At 37.3% G+C, this 5,948-nt stretch overlaps 1 pseudogene; it reads left to right on the top strand.

The window, feature by feature from the left end:
• Nucleotides 1–3,695: 3,695 nt before the first annotated feature.
• Nucleotides 3,696–5,160, top strand: LOC150001362 (cytochrome c oxidase subunit 6C pseudogene; annotated as a pseudogene).
• Nucleotides 5,161–5,948: the final 788 nt, after the last annotated feature.

Raw genomic sequence — 5,948 nt, 5'->3', positions numbered from 1 at the left:
TTGGTAGAAAGTTTTATAAGACATTTTGCAAAGACTATGATAAAATGTTTAATAACATGAAAGGGAGGAAAATAAAGACTAGGACTGTATTACATAATTACATAATTCTTGAGAAGAATAATACTATTGTATTTAGAAATCTTGACACATAGAATAAATTTGTTCTATATTAAGAAAGATTCTAAATAAACAATGACCATGTATTCTTTTATTAATTGTATTGACTCAACAATTCTTTTTCAAAGCAAAAATAAGTATTTGTATGTCACTCAAAGGTTTTTATCCTCAGTTACACCAATTCTTGATATTTGTATTTAAAGAGAGTCATAGGCACAGGTTTCTATATAGGATAGCAGTTTCAGTTCAAGGTATAATTTTAAAATCTTAACATTGGTGTTTTATGATATAAATACCTACAAGGCTATTGAGGCAAGAAAGTAAAGAAAAAAGGACTTCCCAGGTGACCTGGTAGATACTGGAGTCCATGTATTTATAAGAATAAGTGTTAATCTAGAAGAATATTCTGTGCCCTAGCATAGTTTCCACACAAAATTTGGGGAAAAGGACACTTATTTTCATTAATGCATATTTCTGTTAAAAAAAATCCATATGGTGTTTTATATTGTGCCACAACAAAGGAAGAAAATATTCTCAGTGATGAAGGGTAACTAGGTATTTCCTTATGGGCTGAATGGTATCACTACTCATTTCCTTCTGGGCTATAACTTAAAAAAAAAAAAAAAAAGAAACACCTTTCATTTCACTGCCTATTACTAAGCAGGAATGAAACATGAGATTCCTCTAAGAATTTCTGATTCCCATTCTCCTTTTCCATTTCTCCACTGTGACCTGCTTAACACCTTACACATTTCTGTGATTTAAGGTTCTTTTTGTGGTTCTTTTTTTTTTTATCCCCTTAATACCATTTTGTCCTTTTTTAATGCATGATGTAATATATGCATTGAAAAAGAGTGAAAAATATATATTCTCTGTAGTAGCTAGCTGTTTCTCTTCCTAAAACAGTAAGTCTTTTTAAAAATTGATTGGGCAAAATAGCAAATATATCTAGTACATGCCTGCCTGGGAAATTTATAATAAATTCAGAAAATAATCTTTATATAATAGGCCCTCAGTCCATAGCATGATAGCTAATGCCTTTACTAATAATCCATATAGCCATCTGATGTTGAAGGAGAATTTGGAGCCTTATTGCATAGGAGAAACACTGAAGTAACTATTGCTGAGGCAAGGCTATTTCAAAATGAACCCTGAATGTCGGTTGAGTTTCCTTTTGAAAACTGTCTTATTCACACAATTCAAATGGCATCTGAAAGCAATAGCATTCTTGGACAAATTGTAGCCTCTTTTTAGAGAACACTCCCCAAATATGGGTCTGCTAAAGTTAGAGTCCAAAGACTCAAGTTTGATTCTAGGGACTATTACTTAACCTTACAAGCTGTGTGTCCATGAGCTATCTACTTAACTTCTCTGAATTTCAGTGTCCTCATTAGTAAAGTCACATATGCTAACAGCACCTACAACTCATAAGTAGGTACTATGCACATTAAGGCACTTAAATGCCTGGCATACAGTTAATGCTTGATCAACTTTAGTTATTTCTATCATTAAAGTACATAATTACGTAGAAAAAAAAGCATTGGAAAATTTAAAATCCCTTGTGGAATCCATTTGCAGTATCTTCAGCTGGTAACAGCAAAGAGTAAAGTTATATCCACTCTGCTTAGCCATGTATGTTTCACCAGGTCATTTCAGGAAGTGGTATGGATATTTTGTTGTTTTAAGCCAAGAAAGGATGACAGAAGAAAATACTTTAATTCCAATAATATTGTCACTAGAGGAAGGCTGTCAGATGCTGGGGGCCACTCTCTGAAGAGATGCTCTCTAGCCATGGCCCCTGAGACCCGCGCCTTGCTGAGACTACAGGGAGCACCGTGATGTAAAGGCAGAGGTCAGTTACCATTCCGCGCATCTTCCATCCAGTCAAATACTTAGTACCCTCTGCCTGTCCTTCCTTGTGGAAGGCAGCACCAAAAAGAGGATGGAAGACTTTCAAAGAGTTGATTAGTTTTGTGGACTAAAAAGCCACCTGAAGTGAATAAAAATGATTAGTATGGGACAAGGAGAAACATATCCACTCAGGTTGGATTCTAAGTCCACTTACTGAGATCACCATACTCAGTTCAATGAAAACCCTCTTTGGTCAAAAACCTTGGCATTAAATAACATGAGAAACTCAAATAACTGCAAAGCAAAGCCAAAGAAAAACTTAGATGCTGGGAGGACATGTTCAAGGGTACCAACAGAGGAAAGCTGTAATCCTCATGGAAACAAGGTGTTCATAACTGTGCGCCAAAGAGCATGAACCAGGGAAACAAACACCACGCTTCTTTAGACAGGTGGGATGGTGGAAACCAAGTGTGTGTCTCCATTCTGTTCATAGCTGTCCTCTCTCCTTTAACTAACTAAAGTCTTGAGCTCTTATTTCAATTACTTGAGGTTCAAATTTCCTCTTTATCTTTTCTAGAGAATAAAAGGAAAACATTAAATATCACTATTCTAAAATGCTATAGTTTACTTTATTGAAAGAAAGAAAAGGGAAAGGAGACGGGAACCGTTATGGATATTTTAAATTTTATGTGCCACGCAGATAACTTCAATCAGCTAATTTTTCTAAGTATTTTACATGAATTAGCTTGCTCATTCTCACAATAATCCAACTTTCCCTATTTTACAAATAAGGATATAGTCTCAGAGAAGCCAAGTAATTTGCCAAAATAAACTCGGTAGGTTGTAGAAAGTAGAGGCCAACACAGACCCATCTACCTCTGGACCTTTGCTTACTGCAGTTTACTGCATTGCAGTCAGCCAGAAAGAAAATCGTACAGTCTGATTCTTACAAGGAACTGATAGCCAGTGGGGGGGGGGGGGGAGGCATTGCCCAGTCTAGAACACAGTGGTGGGCAGTAAGCCTCTGCTCGCGGCTTACTCCCCTCTTTTGTGACGGCTGAATTATTCTCTGAGTTCAACCTAAGAAGCATAAGACCAAACGCATTGCCTCACCGAGCAGGATATCAGTAATGAGCATGCAGAAGAATTCCTGGCAGACGGGATTAAAAAAGTAAATAGCTTGTTTGGAAAGAGTGTTTGAGCTTTCGAATGGAATGGAATTAATTCTTTTAAGTGGAGGAAAGTAAATGTTGGCACAAAACGTCTTGCTTAAGAAAGAAGTTATCAATCCATGCCCCAACTTGTAAATAATTAAGCCAGATTCTTCCCAGAACCCAGAGCCCTCCCTGTTAGTGATGAAAGCACCCAGGACTTTGTTATTCCATTTCATTAATTAGCACTGACAATGGTTGAGAAGGGACTAAGATAACATTGGACCCTGGAATTTAGCTGAGTTCCCATGTTATTCAATGAATCATTTTTTTGTTCCAGCTCAAGCTCCAGCACCGGGTTGTCTCATCCCATATCTCCTCCCTTAGATTGGACGTGAACCTCACCACCCAGCTCTTCCCTTCATAGAGCCGTATATGGCTTAGTAATGATCTCATATACTTTACTTTCTATTTATTTCTCAACTTCACTGTCATTTCCGCAAGGCACAGGACCAGAGTAGGAATGTCATTGCAATCCTGGGATGCAAGAAATCATGTGAAAAGACTTCACACGCAATGAACCAAAACAAAGCATTTAGCATCATGACTTTCCACAAGCCTAGCAAGGTTCCGAGCATAGAGAATCATAGTAGTAAAGAGAGGTGAGTCCTTTTATATTTGCAGGAAACTGCAAATATAAACTAGTTATGTAAAATAGCAAGTCCAATACAGCTCTAACAGCTATGTTGGTATGATTTTATTTAGTCCTGAATGCACCCTATCAGGAAGGGATGACAGTCCTTCCCAGTGTCACCTCAGAACCTACCTCCTTATAACACTCAGCTCCTTTGTCACCTGTTGAAAGGACCCAGAGCTAGAAGGAATTTCAAATCTTGAGTTTACAGATGAAGAACAAAAGACCCAGACAGGGCAACTGGCTCACGTGTGGTTAAACTACTATGAAATGGCAGGGCTGAGCTGGACCCCAGTTTCTGGTCCTAAGCTCAGAGTTCCTTCACCACAGAGTCCCCCTGCATTTGGGAGGCAGTCTATACAGGCAATTTGTGCTCAGTTTTAATGTTTTAGAGGAAAACTGCAGTAATCACAGAGGTTTTCAGTCCCTAGCATACTCAGGTCATAGCACTGAGTGATCTCTATAAAATAGTAACATATAATAACTAGTTGTTTTAAAGGTAGCATCCTGAACCACTTACTGTTGGATGAAAGCTATTTCTTTACTACAGAGTGGAGAGGTTGGGTAAGAGTCCTTGCAGACTTGAGATTTGGCTTGATGAAACATTTCCAGCAAAATTCTGCTTGATGGGAAATTCCACTAGGACTTCTCCTAGCAGAGAAACAGGTGGGTAGGCTTTTTGTTTGTTTGTTTGTTTTTAATTTTTAATTTGTTTTTGATTATCAAGTATTTTAAACATGAAAGTAGAGGCTATATTGCTCACAGAAGCATCTATAGGTAAAAATAACTACGGTAAATGCATGCTAATATTTTGCTGCATGTGGTTCAAAGCTCCAATTAGAAAAAACAAAAATGTAATAAAAACAGCCAATGACCCACCGCTTATCTGCTCCTTGCTCTCTAAATGTGATCACTTTACTTACCATGCATTTCCCATGTGTCGTTTATACTTTTACTACAAATACATGCATGTAATCATAGATAACACATAAGTAATAGACCTAAAATGTATATGAAGGGTCCATTTCTCCACCAGGAAGGACGTTGTTGTTGAGGAGACTAGAACCACCATGTTTCCAGTGCTCTGGCAAATCCTCAGAGGTGTGGCCTTCTGGCCGAGCCTCTGACATTTCATACCGTTGGAGCCATAATGGTATCCCTGGGGGCGCAGCCTTCTGTAAGTTTCCTGAGGCTGAGCCAAGAAGGCTTACGCAGACTTCTACAGAAATTTATGATTCCATGAAAGATGTTGTCGAGATGACGAAGGCTGGTATCTTTCAGAGTGCAAACTTATCTCGGAATGTAAAGAATCTCTTTGGGCTGAACTCCTTGGAAGCTTGTCACTGACCTGTGTTCCTGAACTATGAAACATGAATATTTCAGTGAAGGAATAGTTTGTCTTGAGAAATAAACAATTAAGAAATACTGTGGACCGTAAGTCTTTGCTCAGTTATTCTTAATGATATAATTCTGAGCATTTGCATCAGAATTGCTTAGGGATTTTAACTGTTTATGAACCTTATAAAGATAACTTAATTTCGGTATTAAAAATAATTTTATTTTCAAAAAATTTTATGTGAATTATTACATATTATAAGAATCCTTTTTCACCTTACTTTCTTTACTCAACATTATCTTTTTGTTTTAACTTTTAGTTAGAAAGTGTTGTCTTTAGGTATATAAATTATAATTAGGTGTTAAGGTATATGACAAGTATGAGCATAAGATATGATTATTAAAAAAACATATTTAAGTAGCAGATATGACAAGTATGAGCATAAGATATGATTATAAAAAAACATATTTAAGTAGCAGATCTCATTAAGGCAAAGCATATTGCTTATCTTAAATTATGCATCTTGCACTCTTCCATGTAAATAGTATATACTTCTTAAAGGTGAAAAGTAGACATAAAATTGAAGTGGAGCTATAAAAATACCAAGTATTACACACAGAAAACCAAGCCATAAAGCATCATGAGAGAATCTAGGATATGGGAGACCCATCAGAGAAGGGTGGGGGGTTCCAAATGCTCTCAGGTCCCAGTCCGTTCAGCCTTTCAGCTTTCTGCCCATTCACTGCCTTCCAGCACTCCATCCCCATTGCCATCACCTCCTGTGTTGATAAAGGCTCCC

This window comes from Furipterus horrens, unplaced genomic scaffold, assembly GCF_987537825.1.
Source record: "Furipterus horrens unplaced genomic scaffold, mFurHor1.1.pri manual_scaffold_9, whole genome shotgun sequence".
In the NCBI taxonomy this organism is placed as follows: Eukaryota; Metazoa; Chordata; class Mammalia; order Chiroptera; family Furipteridae; genus Furipterus; species Furipterus horrens.
Note: the sequence above shows the minus strand (reverse complement) of the source record. Positions and strands in the feature narration are given on the sequence as shown.